The sequence below is a fragment of the Aquarana catesbeiana genome, linkage group LG04 (genome assembly GCF_042186555.1).
Source record: "Aquarana catesbeiana isolate 2022-GZ linkage group LG04, ASM4218655v1, whole genome shotgun sequence".
Classification (NCBI taxonomy): Eukaryota; Metazoa; Chordata; class Amphibia; order Anura; family Ranidae; genus Aquarana; species Aquarana catesbeiana.
In genome coordinates this window covers 45,953,381-45,975,518 of record NC_133327.1, presented here as the reverse complement: position 1 = coordinate 45,975,518, position 22,138 = coordinate 45,953,381, and the positions used below count along the sequence as shown (strand labels likewise).

At 45.2% G+C, this 22,138-nt stretch overlaps 1 protein-coding gene across 6 annotated transcripts in view; it reads left to right on the top strand.

The window, feature by feature from the left end:
• PAQR8 (progestin and adipoQ receptor family member 8) overlaps positions 1-22,138 on the top strand; it is a 109,724-nt gene that overhangs the window by 6,896 nt on the left and 80,690 nt on the right. For 5 of the 6 annotated variants that reach the window (XR_012243736.1, XM_073625151.1, XM_073625153.1 and 2 more), the window contains exon 2: positions 17,169-17,332. The exons of the other annotated variant lie outside the window; for it this stretch is intronic. The gene's annotated coding sequence lies outside the window, so the exon portion shown is untranslated. The remainder of the gene's footprint in view (positions 1-17,168; positions 17,333-22,138) is intronic. 6 annotated transcript variants of the gene reach the window in all.

The following is a 22,138-nucleotide window of genomic DNA, read 5'->3' as shown; positions in this document are numbered from 1 at the left end:
CCATATACTGCAGCAGGGCAACCCTTTAGCGTGAAATCATGTTCCTGTACGTGATTTTGTTCTGGGTCTGGGGCACACACGTGCACCGCCGGCGACCCGCTCCCACTGTGATTGGACACAGCAGGAACCAATCAGGAACCAAACCGCCAATCATTCCCAAGGCAGACAGAATGGCGGTCTTCCTATGTAAGCAAGGCAGATCGCCGTTCTGTGACAGGAGAAGACAGAGGTCTTGTGTTTCTGCAAAGCAGGAACACGGATCTCTGTCTTCATACAGTACAAGCACCCCCCCCCCACAGTTAGAAAACACCCCCTAGGGACTCATTTAACCCTGTGATTGCCCCTGTTAACCCCTTCCCTGCCAGGGTCATTAGTACAATGTATATTTTTTAGTACTGATCACTGTATTGGTGTCACTTGTCCCCAAAAAGGTGTCAAAAGTGTCACTTAGTGTCTGATTTGCCTTTTTTATCTTAAAGCGGAGGTCCGCCCACCCCACAAAAAATTTAAAGTCAGCAGCTACAAATACTGCAGCTGCTGATTTTTAATATATGGACACTTACCTGTCGAGGGAGCCCGCGATGTCTGCACCGCAGAACTTCGGATCGCTGTTGGGTGCAGCTGCCATAATTACCGATAAGGGAACCCAGCAGTGTCGAATAAGCGGAAATTGCTCTTTTGGGCGGCACTCCACTTTGAAGGGGTGTTCTAGCCCCCCCACGAAAAATTGAAAGTCAGCAGCTACAAATACTGTAGCTGTTGACTTTTAACATTAGGACACTTACCTGTCCAGGGTTCTCGCAATGTCGGCACCCCAACCGTTTTATGGATCGGCTGTCGGGTGCTGCCACTGTCATTCCTGGTAGGGGAAACCAGCTGTGAAGCCTTTGGACTTCACAGCTGGTTCCCTACTGCGCACGTTCAAAGCACGCTGCGCTTTCTAATTAGCCCGGCAGCGGAAGAAAGAGGAGGGGGGCTGCACTTCCGCGGCGCCGTCTCCAGAAGTGGGGAAGTGGGGAAGGGGGACCTGTCAAAAACAGGTACCCGTTCCCCCCCCCCTCCCCCCTGAAAGGTGCCACCGGAGGGGGGGGGGGGGGGGCCTGATAAGTGGAAGTTCCACTTGTGAGTGGAACTCCGCTTTAATGCATACTATGACCTGAAAATCTTGTCTGAGCCTTTTTTCTTCCATGTCCGCGTTAACCAAAGACCGCCAGCTGTTGCAAGCACCATGAAGCTACACAGCTTCTAGGGGCTCTGTAGTGAAGTTTTCCGTCCCTGCGACTTGGGACTGCAAAGTCGCATGTCAAGTCGTACCCCAAGATTTCCAATGAGTACTGTTCATATCTGTGCGACTTCAAGTCGCAGTGACTTTAAAGTAGTCCCTGCACTACTTTGGTCTGACTTTGATGCGACTTGAGGTCCATAGACCTCAAGATTACACAGACATTGCTTTAAGTCGCGGCAACATCATGCGTCTTTCAGCTCGCACAAGTGGGAAACGGGCCTGGCTTGAGCATCAAGAGATGTATTTACAGCAGCTTAATGCAGCAGGGTATAGGAAGGGTGTTGAGTTAGTTCATTTCTTTCATTTTTTTTTATTAAAAGGTGAACATATCCTTTAAAGCAAGTGGAACTTACCAGTTGATAAAATGTTACAGGAGCTTAGAAAAACAAAAACTGCTCTGATAATGCTACTGACAGGCTGCAGCATTTGTAACTTTTTTTATTTTGCCCATGGTTCTACTTTTAATCGAATTCATTCTTTTCCTGAATGTACATGAAACCGTGCGTTCTTGTAAATGCATTGTGCTTGCTTCTGTCACCCATCAATGCCAACCCTAACAACGAGTGGGCACATCATTGCGGCTTCTCTTTAAGCCCGTATATCTGCCCCCCTGACTCTGACCTCCAGTACTCAGGATGGAAAGAGAAATGAGACCAGAAGAGAAAAAAAAAGTCCTTTTACAGTGAAATAACTATTTCTGGTTGTAGATGAGGGCACCAATCCTGCCACGTAAATAAAAGGTTTATGTTTCCATTTCCCAGCTTTAGGATTATATTTTTGTATATATTTTTTTTTGTATATATTAAGATGAAAGGTTGGCAGAGTCTCTTTAAACTTGGCTCGGTCTTGTCAGCGGTGTGTAGACAGATCCGCATCAACAGGTCCCCGTTCTGCTCCTAATTATCTCCACCGGAGTTCTCCTCCGGATCTCCTGCAACCACCTTTGAAGTGACAGTTGTGAAGTTGCTGTGACAACCCAGGCTGAGGGGGGGAGCGCATGAAGGAGACGGCGGGTATCTGTAATCATTGGGCATTCAGCTCACACAACAGGAAAGGGTTTACTCTAGGCAAGAGATTACTGAAACCCCCAGATGTTAACGGAAACTTGTGCTGACTTCAGAAAATTCCAGTTGCCTGGATATCATGCTGATCCAGTGGCTTTAGTTCTTTATGACGCATCTGCCTGGAACCAGTATTCTGATCACAGTTAAAGTGGAACTAAACCCTCCTATCGTTTTCAGCAAAGGAAGCTGCCATCTTGGCCTCTGTTTGATCTTCAACTGCCATGATGCTGCACATGGGATCAGTTATGACACCAGCCGTTTGAGGCTGGGTTCACACTAAAAACGAATGCGGCTGACAGCAGGGGTCCGGTGCATCCCTGTTCTCCATTTCAGGGACGAATCAGGCCCGAATTTTTGCCTGAATTCGGACCTGAAAAGAAGCCAAAGAAGCACAGGACCCCTGTGCAATTCGCCCTGCAGCAGGCCCGGAGATGTGTGAACCGTCTCCATTGAGAGCTGGTCAAAGTCTTCTGTCATGGGAATTGGATGTGGAGAAACCTACATCCAATTTGTATAAGTGTGAACCCAGCCTGATGTTTTGACAGTTTGGTTAAAGGCCAGTTTACACTTGCTTCAAAACAAGGCTTCGGACACGCTTTGTTAAAGCTCTCTGAACGCTAGTCATGTGCGATTATTTTCGTACAAATCGAAAATTCGTACGAATTTCCGTAACTTCGTACATTGGGGAGGATCCGAAATACGAATTGCTATGTTTCCAAATTTTGTACGAAATACGAGTGGGAGATTGGTACTTGTAGTCGATAGGAGATTCAGAATCGGACAAAATAAGAATGTTCGTTAATTACGATTATTCGTTATGATGAAGTTAAAAATCCAGGAAGTCGGCACAGCACAGGGATGATGGGAGCCCCTCATAATGAGCACAGCACAGGGATGGTGGGAGCCCCTCATAATGAGCACAGCACAGGGATGATGGGAGCCCCTCATAATGAGCACAGCACAGGGATGGTGGGAGCCCCTCATAATGAGCACAGCACAGGGATGGTGGGAGCCCCTCATAATGAGTACAGCGCAGGGATGATGGGAGCCCCTCATAATGAGCACAGCACAGGGATGGTGGGAGCCCCTCATAATGAGCACAGGGATGGAGGGAGCCCCTCATAATGAGCACAGCACAGGGATGGTGGGAGCCCCTCATAATGAGCACAGGGATGGAGGGAGCCCCTCATAATGAGCACAGCACAGGGATGGTGGGAGCCCCTCATAATGAGCACAGCACAGGGATGGTGGGAGCCCCTCATAATGAGCACAGCACAGGGATGGTGGGAGCCCCTCATAATGAACACAGCACAGGGATGGTGGGAGCCCCTCATAATGAGCACAGCACAGGGATGGTGGGAGCCCCTCATAATGAGTACAGCACAGGGATGGTGGGAGCCCCTCATAATGAGCACAGGGATGGAGGGAGCCCCTCATAATGAGCACAGCACAGGGATGGTGGGAGCCCCTCATAATGAGCACAGCACAGGGATGGTGGGAGCCCCTCATAATGAGCACAGCACAGGGATGGTGGGAGCCCCTCATAATGAACACAGCACAGGGATGGTGGGAGCCCCTCATAATGAGCACAGCACAGGGATGGTGGGAGCCCCTCATAATGAACACAGCACAGGGATGGTGGGAGCCCCTCATAATGGGCACAGCACAGGGATGGTGGGAGCCCCTCATAATGAACACAGCACAGGGATGGTGGGAGCCCCTCATAATGAGCACAGCACAGGGATGGTGGGAGCCCCTCATAATGAACACAGCACAGGGATGGTGGGAGCCCCTCATAATGAGCACAGCACAGGGATGGTGGGAGCCCCTCATAATGAGTACAGTGCAGGGATGATGGGAGCCCCTCATAATGAGCACAGCACAGGGATGGTGGGAGCCCCTCATAATGAGCACAGCACAGGGATGGTGGGAGCCCCTCATAATGAGCACAGCACAGGGATGGTGGGAGCCCCTCATAATGAGCACAGCACAGGGATGGTGGGAGCCCCTCATAATGAGCACAGCACAGGGATGGTGGGAGCCCCTCATAATGAACACAGCACAGGGATGGTGGGAGCCCCTCATAATGGGCACAGCACAGGGATGGTGGGAGCCCCTCATAATGAACACAGCACAGGGATGGTGGGAGCCCCTCATAATGAGCACAGCACAGGGATGGTGGGAGCCCCTCATAATGAGCACAGCACAGGGATGGTGGGAGCCCCTCATAATGAGCACAGGGATGGTGGGAGCCCCTCATAATAAGCACAGCACAGGGATGATGGGAGCCCCTCATAATGAACACAGCACAGGGATGGTGGGAGCCCCTCATAATGAGCACAGCACAGGGATGGTGGGAGCCCCTCATAATGAGTACAGCACAGGGATGGTGGGAGCCCCTCATAATGAGCACAGCACAGGGATGGTGGGAGCCCCTCATAATGAGCACAGCACAGGGATGGTGGGAGCCCCTCATAATGAGTACAGCGCAGGGATGATGGGAGCCCCTCATAATGAGCACAGCACAGGGATGGTGGGAGCCCCTCATAATGAGCACAGCACAGGGATGGTGGGAGCCCCTCGTAATGAGCACAGCACAGGGATGGTGGGAGCCCCTCGTAATGAGCACAGCACAGGGATGGTGGGAGCCCCTCATAATGAGTACAGTGCAGGGATGATGGGAGCCCCTCATAATGAGCACAGCACAGGGATGGTGGGAGCCCCTCATAATGAGCACAGGGATGGAGGGAGCCCCTCATAATGAGCACAGCACAGGGATGGTGGGAGCCCCTCATAATGAGCACAGCAAAGGGATGGTGGGAGCCCCTCATAATGAACACAGCACAGGGATGGTGGGAGCCCCTCATAATGAGCACAGCACAGGGATGGTGGGAGCCCCTCATAATGAGTACAGTGCAGGGATGATGGGAGCCCCTCATAATGAGCACAGCACAGGGATGGTGGGAGCCCCTCATAATGAGCACAGGGATGGTGGGAGCCCCTCATAATGAGCACAGCACAGGGATGATGGGAGCCCCTCATAATGAACACAGCACAGGGATGGTGGGAGCCCCTCATAATGAGCACAGCACAGGGATGGTGGGAGCCCCTCATAATGAGTACAGCACAGGGATGGTGGGAGCCCCTCATAATGAGTACAGCACAGGGATGGTGGGAGCCCCTCATAATGAGCACAGCACAGGGATGGTGGGAGCCCCTCATAATGAGTACAGTGCAGGGATGATGGGAGCCCCTCATAATGAGCACAGCACAGGGATGGTGGGAGCCCCTCATAATGAGCACAGGGATGGTGGGAGCCCCTCATAATGAGCACAGCACAGGGATGATGGGAGCCCCTCATAATGAACACAGCACAGGGATGGTGGGAGCCCCTCATAATGAGCACAGCACAGGGATGGTGGGAGCCCCTCATAATGAGTACAGCACAGGGATGGTGGGAGCCCCTCATAATGAGCACAGCACAGGGATGGTGGGAGCCCCTCATAATGAGCACAGCACAGGGATGGTGGGAGCCCCTCATAATGAGTACAGCGCAGGGATGATGGGAGCCCCTCATAATGAGCACAGCACAGGGATGGTGGGAGCCCCTCATAATGAGCACAGCACAGGGATGGTGGGAGCCCCTCGTAATGAGCACAGCACAGGGATGGTGGGAGCCCCTCATAATGAGTACAGTGCAGGGATGATGGGAGCCCCTCATAATGAGCACAGCACAGGGATGGTGGGAGCCCCTCATAATGAGCACAGGGATGGAGGGAGCCCCTCATAATGATAAATTCATCATAACGAACGTTCGTAATTGTTAGGAAAAGTTAACGAACCTAACGAAAATTCGTATTTTGTATGAATCTAAATTGAATTTCGGACACGAATTACGAAAAAAAAATGAACGGCAAATACAAAACGGAACGAAACAAAACAAATTTTTTAACGGTGCACATGTCTAACGCCAGTGAGAGGCTTCGGTAGGCCTTCAGTGGGGCTTTCGTGAGGCTTCGACGGGGCTTCAGTGGGGCTTTGATGAGGCTTCGGCGGGGCTTCAGTGGGGCTTTGATGAGGCTTTGGCGGGGCTTCAGTGGGGCTTTGATGAGGCTTCGGCGGGGCTTCAGTGGGGCTTTGATGAGGCTTCAGTGGGGCTTTGATGAGGCTTCGGCGGAGCTTCAGTGGGGCTTTGATGAGGCTTCAGTGGGGCTTTGATGAGGCTTCGGCGGGGCTTCAGTGGGGCTTTGATGAGGCTTCAGTGGGGCTTTGAGGCTTCGATGAGGCTTCAGTGGGGCTTCAAGCGAGCTTTGCCATAGACTTCTATGGAGGCTTTGAAGACACTTTGGAGCACCACTAAAGCTACATGGGGTTAGGGTTGCCAACCGCCAGTAAATTTACTGAGTTTGTAAAAATCTGTGATTTTTTTTTATAACTGCCAGTAAATATCAGGGGTTGATAATTTCATGCTGTGTTGAATTTTTAAGTGTAAATCAAGCAAATTACTTTGTTCTAGGTATTGTCAGTGCTTCCATATCATGTTTATACTGTTCAAATATTCACTGTGTTAGTTTTCAATAGGAGTTCTGTAATTTCTCAGGTTGCCAGTAAAAAATGTGCTCCACCAGTATATTTTCCATGTTTTGTCAGTAAAAAATACTGCAGGAGGTTGGCAACCCTGCATGGGGTATAATTTTTAAAGCAAATCCGAAGCAAAGAAAAGCAAAAGCAAGGTGTAAACAGGACTGTAAGCTAACCATTTTATTTAGTGACAGGGGCTTTGACTGGCATTCAGAGAGCTTTAACAAAGCGTGTCCAAAGCCATGTTTTGAAGCAAGTATAAACTAGCCGTTTATGTGTTTTGCACCCGAAGCAAGTGTAAATGAGCCCTTAAAGTCCTGGAACGTGTCGGGAATGTAACCTGTTTTTTGAAACTGTTAAATCGATGGGTTTAGTTCCGCTTTAATACCCTCCCGCCCGAACTATAGCAGATTGACAGCCAGACGGGAATTTCCTCCTTTGGAGTGGATGTCATATGACGTCCTTTCCGAAGGTGCCGCTGGCGCAACCCGTGTGGCCGTGCAGCAGAGCGATCTGTCACCGGCTGTGTCTGGTGGTGACTGATCAGTATACCGGCTCACTGCTGGCACCATGTGACTGCTATGGCCAATCACAGCAGGTCATATGACAGTTGTAAACAATGGATGGCTTCCTTTCATGCCAGCGATTGTGTACAATTGTGTTGCTAGCTGTAAATGGTCAATGTCAGCCCATCTGTACCATGTGATTAGATCGGGCCAATCCCAGCTAATTACAACAAAACAAACTGAATAAATCAGTTTCATCATTATTCATTCATGCCAGTTATGTGCCCTGGTCACACCACAGTATAGATGCCTTCAAAACAAGGCTTCGGACAGGCTTTGTTAAAGCTCTCTGAACTCCAGTCAAAGCTCCTGTCACTAAATAAAATGGTTAGCTTACAGTCCTGTTTACACCTTGCTTTTGCTTTGCTTCGGCTTTGCTTCCTTCAAAAATTATACCCCATGTAGCTTTAGTGGTGCTTCAAAGCGTCTTCAAAGTCTCCATAGAAGTCTATGGCAAAGCCCAACTGAAGCCCCACCAAAGCCTCATCAAAGCCCTACAAAGCCCCACCAAAGACCTGTCGAAGCCCCATCGAAGCTCCACCGAAGCCCCACTGAAGCACTAAGCAAAAGCAAGGTGTAAACAGGACTGTAAGCTAACCACTTTATTTATTGACAGGGGCTTTTTACTGGCATTCAGAGAGCTTTAACAAAGCATGTCCAAAGCCTTGTTTTGAAGCAAGTGTAAACTAGCCCTTAACCAAACTGTCAAACCATCTGACTGGGTTCACACTTATGTGAATTGGATGGGCCGAGCAGAAAACTGCATACACGTTACAGATTCCTGCGCAGAAAAAATCTGCACGTGATACCAGAGACATCTCTTCACCATGGTGTGAATTAGTCCCTCTTCTTCTCTGCACCACCATCTTGGTAGGGAATATCCTGATCTGGCCATACCAATCCCACGCATGCACACAAAGCACACTACGGTAGCGTGTCAGCAGGTGCAGTCTATACTCCCCCACTGCAGGTGGTGCTCGACCAACGCAGCAATGCAGAAGGGGAAGGGAGTTGTGAGGAACTTGGTTCTAATGACTTCCTGCTGTCATAGGGAGACAGTTATCCGATTGGACGCTGGCGCCCCATTTGACTCCAGCAGCCATCTTGGGTCAAGCAGAGTCTGCTTAAGACTCACAGGTTTGGTGCGCTTTATAAATAAATCAACCCCCGTGTGTTTGCTGCCCGCCACACCATGCTGCACTTTGCTCTCACGTAAAATTATTTGTTCTACACATTGCCATAGTAACAGCAACGTAAATGCTGTCAACCCCATACATGTGCGCTCACGTGCACCCACACTCTAGCGGGGAATAATTTGGTTTACACATTGCCATAGTGGATGAAACGACCCACACTGGAGCACCTTTTGCACATGGGATTGGCGGCACATACATTGCATTGCTGTGGTAATCCTGTACATGCGCAACCAGACATCTGCCAAGGAATCGCTTGATAAATGAAAAGGAATGCAACGATAGGGTGCTCAGGCTGTTGTGTCCTCCGGACAACACTTAGGCAATAGTCAAAATAGGAAAAGCCGGCCACTCCGTGTCCATATCCAAATGTGAACGTTTATTGGTACATGTAAAAAGATACAAGGGCTGACGCATTTCGGCACACCATCTTGGTCACAGCACAGCAAGGTGGTGTGCCGAAACGCATCAGCTCTTGTATCTTTTTACATGAACCAATAAACGTTTACAGTTGGCTATGGACATGGAGTTGCTGGCTTTCCCTATTTTGTCTGCCAAGGAATCATTCAGTTTACAGATTGCCATAGTGTCTGTAACGTAAGCGCCAAAGGATTTGTACTAGCCAACGTCATTCCCACCTAGGCGAGAACTGAGAAAGCAAATGGCAACCTAGTCGAAAAAAAAAAAACTGTAAAAATGAATTCATAATTTGGATAACGGAGGGATTCAATAGTGGAATAAGGCAATGGGAAAAATTAGGGTAAAGGTCTGCTGTAAGTGGCTCTAGGCAGTTGTAATCTTTAACCACTTGCCGACCACCGCACACACATATACAGCGGCAGAATGGCACAGGCAGGCAAATGGGCGTACCTGTACGCTGTATTGGGCGCGCCCGCCGCGTGCCGCGGGATCGTGCCCGCGGGTCCCGCAAATTCGATGGTCGCCAGCGGCCGCGATTGCGGCGAGGAGAGGCAGAACAGGGAGATGACTATGTAAACAAGGCATTTGCTCGTTCTACCTAACAACATGACAGGGATCTCCTGCTCCCTGTCATCAAGAGCAGTGATCTCTGTCATGTTGTAGTGAGCCTATCCCCCCCTACAGTTAGAATCACTCCCTATAACACACTTAACCCCTTGATCGCCCCCTATTGTTTAACTCCTACCTTGCCAGTGTCATTTATACAGTAATCATTTGTAGCTCTGATCGCTGTATAAATGACAATGGTCTCAAAATAGTGCCAAAAGTGTCCGATGTGTGCTCTATAATGTTGCAGTCCCAAAAAAAGATCGCCCCATTACTAGTAAAAAAAAAAATTAATAATAAAAATGCCATAAATCTATCCCCTATTTTGTAGACGCTATAACTTTTGCGCAAACCAATCAATATACACTTATTGCAATTTTTTTTACCAAAAATGTGTAGAAGAATACATATTGGCCTAAACTGTGGAAGAAATTCGTTTTTTTATATATTTTTGGGGATATTTATTATAGCAAAAAGTAAAAAATATTGCTTTTTTTTCAAAATTGTCGCTTATTTTTGTTTTAAGAGCAAAAACCACCAAAGAAAGCTCTATTTGTGGGGAAAAAAAGGACACCAATTTTGTTTAGGTACAACATCGCACGACCGCGCAATTGTCAGCTAAAGCAACGCAGTACAGAATTGCAAAAAATGCTCTGGTCATGAAGGGGGTAAATCCTTCCGGGGCTGAAGTGGTTAAGAAGCGCAGCACTCCACACCATAAACATCACAGTGAGGACACGCAAGGGAGTCATTTCCATTACTGATGAATGGATCCTAGGTGTTTACTTCAAACATCCTGTTGTATGTACGAGAATGTAAAAATAGCAGGAACTTACTCCATAGGATTGAATGTTTAAACAATCCAAGGCTAACTTCACCAAGAATGACAATTACTCCTGATCTACATCATACCCAAAGTATTTCACATCGCACAAAAGTTCAGCTCAAGGCATATACTGCAGCACGTGGGCATGATGCCCTTTCTTTTTAATCTGTACTATCATCAGGCCTTTAGCCAGGTTAACATTTAACAGGCTACAAACCAACTGGAGGCTAGAACATATTTCTGAGACCTTGAAGAAAATGAAATGCAAAGCTGGACAACTTCTTCTTCTCCGCATGCTTTCCTTGTGAAAGGCCATCCATCATTGGGATCCATAATAGAGGGACTCTCCCTAGTAATGAATAGAGGTTTGGGGGTGCTAAACGGGATATGGAATCAGGTAAAGTATAACTGTACTTAAAGTCCAGTTAGTCTTAAAATTAATCAACCAGCTTCGTTAGATTTGTTTGTCTGTTGCCTGCCCTGACCTGTGGTCTGTTTTTCTTTGTGTCTGCCTTCCTGTTCTCCTGCTTGTTCCCATGTCCTCTCGCATGGCTTGCCTCTATGCAAGAGGGTGCAATTGGGAGTTGCAGTGCAATCCATCTCCACCATCGGGAACTCTGGTGAAAGCCAACTGAATCCCAGGTCACCTTCTCCCACAATAGCTCACTACCATAGATTCTTGACACTTGCTATCGGTGATCTGGCCTACAGCTGCCCCATTGCCCTCATTGACCCACCAACAATGACCAAATGACCAACATCCATGCTGTCAAGCTTTGTTTGCAGGTTTCTTTGGCTTAACGTCAAGTTTAGAGGTAACTTTAGCCCCACTCTCGAGCCAAAGCAATTGAGTGAGCAAGCTTTTTGAAGGCGATTTTCTCTTCTAGCTGCCACCTTTCTATCTTCCAGGCCCTAACATGGAACCATTTTCAGTTCCCTGGGACTGGATTCTGAAGCTGATAATGCTTCCCCAGGCAGTAGGCCTTAAAGACAGAAACTGGACACATATCATCTCTATGCAAAGCCCTTCTGTAAGGGTTCCCCAAATATTTATCTTCTGCTTTGGCCTGCATTACTGGCAATAAACTTCCTAGTGATTGGCTAGGGTGAAATAAATATTCATAACTAATAAAAAACGTATTTTCTTACTCTGTCTGTTGGAGAACACTCCCCAAAAGCATGTAAAACTACACAATGTCCTGGGCTTAAAGGAGAAGCTCAGCCTGAGCTCGTTTGGCTGGGCTTCACCTATGGACTTCTTTGGTTTTTCCTATGGTTTTGCACAAACTGTCACATATAATAGATCATAAATAACTTGAATGAAGTGATCTCTTCATAGAGTGAGAAATACTGTAAATCAGGTTAATACAGCGGCACACCCAGAGCGTCACAGTTTGTCACGTAATAGGGCCAACACTGCAAACTTGCCAAAAGAGTACCAGACACATGACAGGCACTATGCTTGCCGAAAACAATAGGGGGGTAATTCCTGCCACATGTGTAATAGTGCAGATTCAGGTTACTCTACTTATTTCAAACAGTGTGGGGAGATTTACTAAAACTGGTGCACACATAATCTAGTTGCAGCTAAGCATAGTAACCAATCAGCTTCTGGGTTCTAGCCCCTGTTCACACCAGCGCGATTTGACATGTCGAAACCGACTTTGTAGCGCCGCACAGATTTTCAAAATTAGTTCCTGCACTACTTTTGGCGACTTCAGGGGCGATTTCAATAGACATCCGTGAATGAACCTGCACAGATGTCTTTTACGTCGCCCCCAGAGTGGGACTGAAATGCAGCTTTGAAATCGTGCGAGTTCAGATGAAGGACTTATTGTCAAAGCTTAATTGGACAAGTTGAAGTTAGAAGCTGATTGGTCACTATTTACAGCTGCACCAGATTCTGTGTGCACCAGTGTTAGTAAATACCCTCCATTGTGTTCAACCATTTTGAGGCTGGGTTCACACCTATGCAAATTGGATGCGTGTTTCCCCGCATCCAATTCACATGACAGGAGAATGTGACTGGCTCTCCATTGCGGCTGCGGAGCGGCTTGCACAGGTACGCTGTGCGTCTCTGGCTCCATTTAGGGGTTGAATTCATGCAAAAATTCAGCCCTTATTCGTCACTGAAACCGAGAACAGGGACGCACCGGACCCCTGCTGCGAGCCGCATGCGTCGGAGGTGTGAACCCAGCCTAAATCTGCAACTTTCTTTAACCACTTCAGCCCTGGACCATTTGGCTGGCCAAAGACCAGAACACTTTTTCCGATTCGGCACTGCATTGCTTTAACTGACAATTGTCGTGCAACGTGACTCCTAAACAAAATTGATGTCCTTTTTTCCCACAAATAGATCTTTCTTTTGGTGGTATTTGATCACCTCTGCTGTTTTTTGTTTTTTGCGCTATAAACAAAAAAAGAGCGACAATTTAGAAAAAAAAATGCATTATTTTTTACTTTTTGCTATAATAAATATCCCCCATTTTCCTCAGTTTAGGCCGATATGCAATCTACATATTTTTGGTTAAAAAAAAAAAAAATCGCAATAAGCGTTTATTGATTGGTTTGCGCAAAAGTTATAACGTCTACAAAATAGGGGATAGTTTTGTGGCATTTTTATTAATAATTTTTTTTTTTTTACTAGTAATGGCAGCAATCAAATCATGATTTTTATCCTGACTGCAACATTATGGCGGACAGATCGGACACTTTTGGCGCTATTTTGGGACCATTCACATTTATACAGAGATCAGTGCGATTAAAAAATGCATTGATTACTGTGTAAATGTGACTGGCAGTGAAGGGGTTAACCAGGAGGGGGCGCTGCAGGGGTTAAGTGTGTCCTAGGGAGTGATTCTGTGGGGGGGATGGGCTACGTGTGACACGACACTGATCACCGCTTCCGATCACAGGGAGCGGTGATCAGTGTAAGTGTTATTAGGCAGAACGAGGAAATGCTTGTTTACATCAGCATTATCCCGTTCTTCGATCACGGATATCCCTGTGGACATCGAGTCCACGGGACCCGTGATCACACTCACGGAGCTCGTGGCAGGGTCGCGTGTGCCCTGGCGGCGTCGCGCCCGTGATCACATGGTGGCAAATTTAAAAGGACGTACCTGCAATTCTGCCAACGTAAATGTTCGTGCTGCAGTCGGCAAGCGGTTAATAGAATATCTGGTGATTCCGCTTGAAAGGTCTTTGTTCAGGCATGTCCTGTTATGGGGTGACAACTATATACCAATTGTAATAGTGAATAGGTGACCTCCTGCGCTGCGCAGTGTGTATTCCTATGTATGTATGGGCTAATAAATAACTAGTGCTGTGCAAACACAAATGTGTTCCCACAGTGTAATAAAAATAAATAAATAAATGTGCTGTGCTGCAAATGGTAACAGCATCTAAGTCCAACCTAAACCAAACAATCAACGTGGTGTATCTATTTCATTGGCTGCCAATCTGGTTTCCCTGATGAAGTCACGCAATGGTGATGTAACGTGTAGGGTATGGCAGAGGCAGTCCCAGACTGGAAGTGACGTAGGTGGGTGTTAATCCCGATGTTTCTTAATGTTTGAAGGTGTTTTTACACATTTTATCTTGTACGTGCATATTGTTACCTAAATAGAATTGGCAAATTGATCATACTAGACTATGGGAGGCTATTTATACCTTTCTTTCCCACATGCATAAAATCTACACTAGATTTTGAGATCTTAAAGGGACTAGCACCACTGATATTGGGATTATCAGGAGTGACAACTGGAGGTCCCAGGTGGACAGGAGGTCTGTACCATCTATCAGAACCTCAATCAGATGGATGAGTGTTGCTCTGCACATACTATAAGTAGGAAGGTGTGAGTTTAGGGAGCACTGAGGTGACACGAGTGGATTTATTTCAGAAGCACTGTGATTGATATAAAGTCCTGGGATTCTCAGCACACAGAAGCACAAGATATATGTGATGGACATTGAGTACCATTTGTATTCACTTTTTATGTACAAAATGTATTTGTTTATTTATTTTTTGAAACATTGTTGGTACCACGCGTTGATCGCTATATAGGTTAATAGATTTGGCGTTTTAATAGATACACCACGTTGATTGTTTGGTTTAGCTTGCACTTAGATGTCGTTACCATTTGCTGCTGAGCAAATGTATTTATTTATATCTACCAATTGTGCTCATGTGTTGTCACCCTGTCACATGTGCCCCCTGGCAGAGACTACAAGCGGCCACCCTGCCACATATTGTGTTGGCATGGTCCATCATCATCAGTGGCAGGAAGCCGGTCCAGAGCAATGGTGTCCAACAAATCAAGTAGAAGTTGACAGAGCAATGGTGTCCAACAAATCAAGTAGAAGTTAACAGAGCAATGGTGTCCAACAAATCAAGTAGAAGTTAACAGAGCAATGGTGTCCAACAAATCAAGTAGAAGTTGACAGAGCAATGGTGTCCAACAAATCAAGTAGAAGTTGACAGAGCAATGGTGTCCAACAAATCAAGTAGAAGTTGACAGAGCAATGGTGTCCAACAAATCAAGTAGAAGTTGACAGAGCAATGGTGTCCAACAAATCAAGTAGAAGTTGACAGAGCAATGGTGTCCAACAAATCAAGTAGAAGTTGACAGAGCAATGGTGTCCAACAAATCAAGTAGAAGTTGACAGAGCAATGGTGTCCAACAAATCAAGTAGAAGTTGACAGAGCAATGGTGTCCAACAAATCAAGTAGAAGTTGACAGAGCAATGGTGTCCAACAAATCAAGTAGAAGTTGACAGAGCAATGGTGTCCAACAAATCAAGTAGAAGTTGACAGAGCAATGGTGTCCAACAAATCAAGTAGAAGTTGACAGAGCAATGGTGTCCAACAAATCAAGTAGAAGTTGACAGAGCAATGGTGTCCAACAAATCAAGTAGAAGTTGACAGAGCAATGGTGTCCAACAAATCAAGTAGAAGTTGACAGAGCAATGGTGTCCAACAAATCAAGTAGAAGTTGACAGAGCAATGGTGTCCAACAAATCAAGTAGAAGTTGACAGAGCAATGGTGTCCAACAAATCAAGTAGAAGTTGACAGAGCAATGGTGTCCAACAAATCAAGTAGAAGTTGACAGAGCAATGGTGTCCAACAAATCAAGTAGAAGTTGACAGAGCAATGGTGTCCAACAAATCAAGTAGAAGTTGACAGAGCAATGGTGTCCAACAAATCAAGTAGAAGTTGACAGAGCAATGGTGTCCAACAAATCAAGTAGAAGTTGACAGAGCAATGGTGTCCAACAAATTAAGTAGAAGTTGACAGAGCAATGGTGTCCAACAAATTAAGTAGAAGTTGACAGGAAGTGGCAGGAAGAGGGTGGAGAAGATAAAAAAAAAAAAAAACAATGAAAGAGGATGAAATCAATATTTTTTATTTTATTGATATTTTTTATTTTATCAATTATTTTTTATTTTATTGATTTTTTTTTTTTTTTTATGGTTGAACTTGATGGACTTTTTTCAACCTGACTAACTATGTAACTATGTACATTCACTTAAATTTCATCTTCTCCGTTGACTTTGATGCATTTTGTCAAAATGGTGAAATTTGGGGGTAAATAAGACAAATTCATTTTGCTTACCCCTAGTATGGGGGTAACATTGTGAAAAATAGACAAGATTGACTTAAAAAAAAAAAAAAAGCCAAAATAAACGAAGTTTCTTTCCAGCTTAGTTCCGTGTTCTTCTGTCAAGTCCGTTCTGTCATTCTGAGTGGCATTCTTTGAGCAACCGATCAGCTAAACCACCAACACAGCCTGAGGAAAACTAATTAGATCTAATTCATATTTATGTTTTATGAGGAGATTGCTGTGCTTTTCTGCAGCGGTGACTCGTGTTTGTGTGGATTACAGCTGCCACGTGCATGGAAAAGCTGAAGTGATTGTGGCAATTAATCCTGCACAGCTAGATGAGAGGAATGATGTTAGCAGTCAGAGGTAGAAGGCCTAGAGAACCAAGCCGGACCTTAATGAAGATTAATTTCAACTTCTGTCTTATTGGATTGAGCTTCGTGTTATGTCAGAGAAATCAAAGCAACAGCATTTTCATAGCCTTCCATTATGAATGCACAGTGCCTTGAAAAAGTATTCAAACCCCTAGAAATTTTCCACATTTTGTCATGTTACAACCAAACACATAAATGTATTGTGTTGGGATTTTATGTGATAGACCAACACAAAGTGGCACATAATTGTGAAGTGGAAGGAAAATGATAAATGTGTTTCAACATTTTTTACTAATAAATTGGTTCCACTAGATTTTAGTTAGAGGTATCAGAGTAAAGGGGGCTGAATACAAATGCACTTTTCAGATATATATTTGTAAAACATTTGGAAAACCATTTATCACTTTTCTTCCACTTCACAATTATGTGCCACTTTGTGTTGGTCTATAACATAAAAACCCAATAAAATACATTTATGTTTTGGGTTGTAACATGACAAAATGTGGAAAATTTCAAGACTATGAATACTTTTTCAAGGCACTGTGCATTAAAAGGGCAGAAAAAAAAATGACTGCAAGGGTTAAATTATTATTCAGCATGGACATAGAGGAGTAAGTTGTAATACTTACCTTATTCCTCTCTCCAACAGGCTTCCTCCATGCTGAATGCTCCTCTCCGGCCAGAGGTCACACGCTTTCATCATCAAATACGATGCAGAACTAATAGTCCTGTAGTGTACGTGAGGGCCCAACCACAACCCAGATCATTGGAGAAAAGGAAAGCGTGCTGGAGCATACCAGGGTGAATAATACAGTAAGTATTACACATTAGTCCTCTAAGAGCATTTAAAGTTGAATTCCTGGTATGAATATTTTACATGTAATATATTGCCCCTTCCCCACGTTCCCCTATTCCTGATTTCTCTGTCAAGATCGATGGCACTACTATAAGCCCATCCCTCCATGCCAAGGTTCTAGGTGTAATCCTGGACTCTGAACTATCCTTTAGGCCCCACATCCAATCGCTTTCCAAATCCTGCCACCTCAACCTCCACAACATCTCCAGAATTCACCCCTTTCTAACCAATGACACCACAAAGCTCCTAGTTCACTCTCTGGTCACCTCTCGCCTCGACTACTGCAACTCACTTCTCATTGACTTACCTTTACATAGTCTATCCCCCCTTCAGTCCACCATTAATGCTGTTGCTAGGATCATCCACCTTACCAGCCGCTCAGTGTCTGTTACTCCTCTCTGCCAATCCCACCATGGCTTCCACTCACCCAACAAATTAAATTCAAAATACTAACAACTTACAAAGCTACTCACAACTCAGCCCCGAGATACATCACTAACCTAGTCTGAAAATACCAACCAGATCGTTCTCTTAGTTCCTCCCAAGACCTCCTGCTCTCTAGCTCCCTTGTCACCTCCTCCCATGTTCGCCTCCCAAGCCTCTCCTATCCTATGGAACTCCCTACCCCAATCTGTCTGATTACTGTGCCTTGAAAAAGTATTCATACCCCTTGAAATTTTCCACATTTGTCATGTTACAACCAAAAACGTAAATGTATTTTATTGGGATTTTATGTGATAGACCAACACAAAGTGGCACATAATTGTGAAGTAAAAGGAAAATGATAAATGGTTTTCAATTTTTTTTACAAATAAATATCTGAAAAGTGTGTTGTGCATTTGCATTCAGCCCCCCGTGTCAATACTTTGTAGAACCACCTTTCGCTGCAATTACAGCTGCAAGTCTTTTTGGGGATGTCTCTACCAGCTTTGCACATCTAGAGTGACATTTTTGCCCATTCTTCTTTGCAAAATAGCTCAAGCTCTGTCAGACTGGATGGACAGCATCTGTGAACAGCAATTTTTAAGTCTTGCCACAGATTCTCAATTGGATTCTAACGCATGAAAATGCTTTGATCGAAACCATTCCATTGTAGCTCTGGCTGTATGTTTAGGGTCGCTGTCCTGCTGAAAGGTGAACCTCCCTCCCAGTCACAAGTCTTTTGCAGACTCTAACAGGTTTTCTTCTAAGATTGGCCTATATTTGGCTCCATCCATCTACCCATTACCTCTGACCAGCTTTCCTGTCCCTGCTAAAGAAAAGAATCCCCACAACATGATGCTGCCACCACCATGTTTCACGGTGGGGGTGGTGTGTTCAGGGTGATGTGCAGTGTTCGTTTTCTGCCACACGTAGCATTTTGCTTTTAGGCCATAAAGTTCAATTTTGGTCTCATCTGACCAGAGCACCTTCTTCCACATGTTTGCTGTGTCCCCTACATGGCTCCTCGCAAACTGCAAACGGGAATTCTTATGGCTTTCTTTCAACAATGGCTTTTTTCTTGCCACTCTTCCTTAAAGTTCGGTTCACACTGGAACCCGTTGCGGATCGCACAGGAGCATTGTGCGTCCCTGTTCCCCGTTTCATTGACAAATCTATGCCTGAATTCGGCCCTGAAATTGAGCCAACATGCACAGCCTTTCTGTGCAGTGCGCTCCGCAGCCGCAACGGAGATATGTGAACTGGCTCCATAGGGAGCCAGTCATATTCTCCTGCTAGGCGCAGTAGATGTGGGGAACCCGCATTTAATGGGCATAGGTGTGAACCCGGCCTAAAGGTCAGATTTGTGAAGTGCACGACTAATTGTTGTCCTGTGGACAGATTCTCCCACCTGAGCTGTGGATCTCTGCAGCTCCTCCAGAGTTACCATGGGCCTCTTGGCTGCTTCTCTGATTAATGCTCTCCTTGCCCGGCATGTCAGTTTAGGTGGACAGCCATGTATTGGTAGGTTTGCAGTTGTGCCATACTCTTTCCATTTTCAGATGATGGATTGAACAGTGCTCTGTGAGATGTTCAAAGCTTGGGATATTTTTTTTATAACCTAACCCTGCTTTAAACTTCTTCATAACGTTATCCCTGACCTGTCTTGTGTGTTCCTTGGCGTTTGTGATGCTGTTTATTCACTAAGGTTCTCTAACAAACCTCTGAGGGCTTCACAGAACAGCTGTATTTATACTGAGGTTAAATTACACACAGGTGGACTCTATTAACTAATTAGGTGACTTCTGAAGGCAATTGGTTCCACTAGATTTTAGTTAGGGGTATCAGAGTAAAGGGGGCTGAATACAAATGCACGCCACACTATTATTTGTAAACAATTTTGAAAACCATTTATCGTTTTTCTTCTACTTTAAAATTATGTGCCACTTTGTGTTGGTCTATCAGAAAAAAATCCAAATAAAATACATTTACCTTTTTGGTTGTAACATGACAAAATGTGGAAAATTTCAAGGGGTATGAATACTTTTTCAAGGCACTGTACTTACTGTATTTAAATGAACATTTTTGTTCTCAGAGTTCAGCTTTAACTCTTTCTAAAGGCCCGCACACACGATCCAAATATCGTACAACAGATTGTATGACTTTTTTCGCTTAATAGTCGCAAGTAGAAATTGAATAGGTTACTAAAGTCACGAAAATTCTGTTAAAAAAATCAGAAGTGATGTCATGTGTAATGTATTTGTATTGTATTTTCGTACGACAACTGTACGGACTAAATGAAAATCGTACGATCTGGTATTGTACGAGGAAAATTTTCATGCTTGTCCGTTCTAATAAAATCGCATGAACTGTCGTGATCAGCTCTCAAAAGCTCTATACTAACGATCCAATTATCGTACGATTGCGTCGAAAGCGGTATTTTTCGTCAGATTTTCGGATCGTGTGTACGGGCCATTAGTCTATCCAAAATGAAAATAAAGTTCAGCTGGAGTTAAGCATGAGGTAACTAAACACAATAATTAAGCCAACTATTGAATCATCTCAAACTGACTGACAGTTATCTTTATGCGTCCGGTATGCTTATGTCTTACTAAAGCTGATAATTGTCACTGGCTCTTTTATGCAGTGCGTGTTATTATGGTGCATTCATCAAACCAATCAATTGCAATCCCTTGAACTTGGACCAGTGTTTTTCAACCTTTTTTTTTATTCAAGGCACCCTTTAAAATTATACACACTCTCAAGGGACCCCATTCTATAATGTGACAAACTAAACTAAATAGTTTTACATAACACAGCAACATCAACACACATAGGACACCCAGCATTAAAGGAGACTTCTTCTTCCAAAGCAAATACACCTTTTCACACTGGTATTGACTAGAGCGCCAATGTTTCTCTTCTCCCTCACTCTGCTAATGTGACCCCAGTACTGAGAGAGGGGCAGGGGAAGGACAAACAAGGATGTTGTGCAAGTGAATAATGTCCTCCTTATCAGCTGATGGCATCAATGGTTGCTAGGACTCTGGCGGCTGGAAGGTTGCAATGGTGCACAATGAAAACCTGTGCCTTTGTGTATGTAACTTAAAGACAGCCTTCATCAACTCGCTGCTTGTATACAATTGTGGGCAATTTTTAAGCATTTTGCTAAAGGCACCCCTAAGAGCCCTTGCACACTGGGGCAGTTTGCAGGCGCTATTGCGCTAATAATAGCGCCTGCAAACCGCCCCGAAAGTGCCGCTACTTTCATTCCAGTGTGCAAGCCCCGAGGGCTTGCACACTGGAGCGATGCGCTGGCAGGACGGTAAAAAAAGTCCTGCTAGCAGCATCTTCGGAGCGGTGAAGGAGCGGTGTGTATACCGCTCCTTTACCGCTCCTGCCCATTGAAATCAATGGGACGGCGCGGCTATACCGCCGGCAAAGCGCCTCTGCGGAGGCGCTTTGCGGTGGTATTTAACCCTTTCTCGGCCGCTAGCGGGGGGTAAAACGGCCCCGCTAGCGGCCGCATACCGACGGTAAAACGCCGCTAATAATAGCGGCGTTTTACCGCCGACGCCGCCCCCCGCCCCAGTGTGCAAGGGCTCTAAAGAAACCTGAAGGTACCCTGGTTAAAAAAGGCTGTCTTAGACTAACCTCTTAAAATACCTCTTAACCTCTATCTTAACCCCAATCTGTATCCTGAGACCAACAGTTAACATAACCTCTTAAAGTATACAGTATGTAAATCCTAAGTCTCATTTCACACCTATGGCCAGAGGGTGGTAAAACCAGATGGTTGAGCTACGGTTTTATCAGGCGGTGAGGTAGCGACATGTAATTCCTTTGCCTTCCCTGGCTGAGACAAATTCTTCTTCATTTATGGCCGGTAACAACAGAGTCAATATTGTCAATCCAGGTAGCAGTGGGCAGCATGTTTTAGGGTTTTTGGGCCCCTTAACCACTTAAGCCCCCGGCTATTTAGCTGGCCAAAGACCAGAGCACTTTTTGCGATTCGGCACTGCGACGCTTTAACTGAAATTGTGCGGTCGTGCGACGTGGCTCCCAAACAAAATTGACGTCCTTTTTTTCCCCACAAATAGAGCTTTCTTTTTGTGGTATTTGATCACCTCTGCGGTTTTTATTTTTTGCGCTATAAACAAAAAAAAATCGACAATTTTGAAAAAAACGCATTATTCTTTACTTTTTGCTATAATAAATATCCCCAAAAAAATATATAAAAAAAAATATTTTTTTTCCTCAGTTTAGGCCAATACGTATTCTTCTACATATTTTTGGTAAAAAAAAAAAAAAAAAAAAAATCGTTTATTTATAAGCGTTTATTG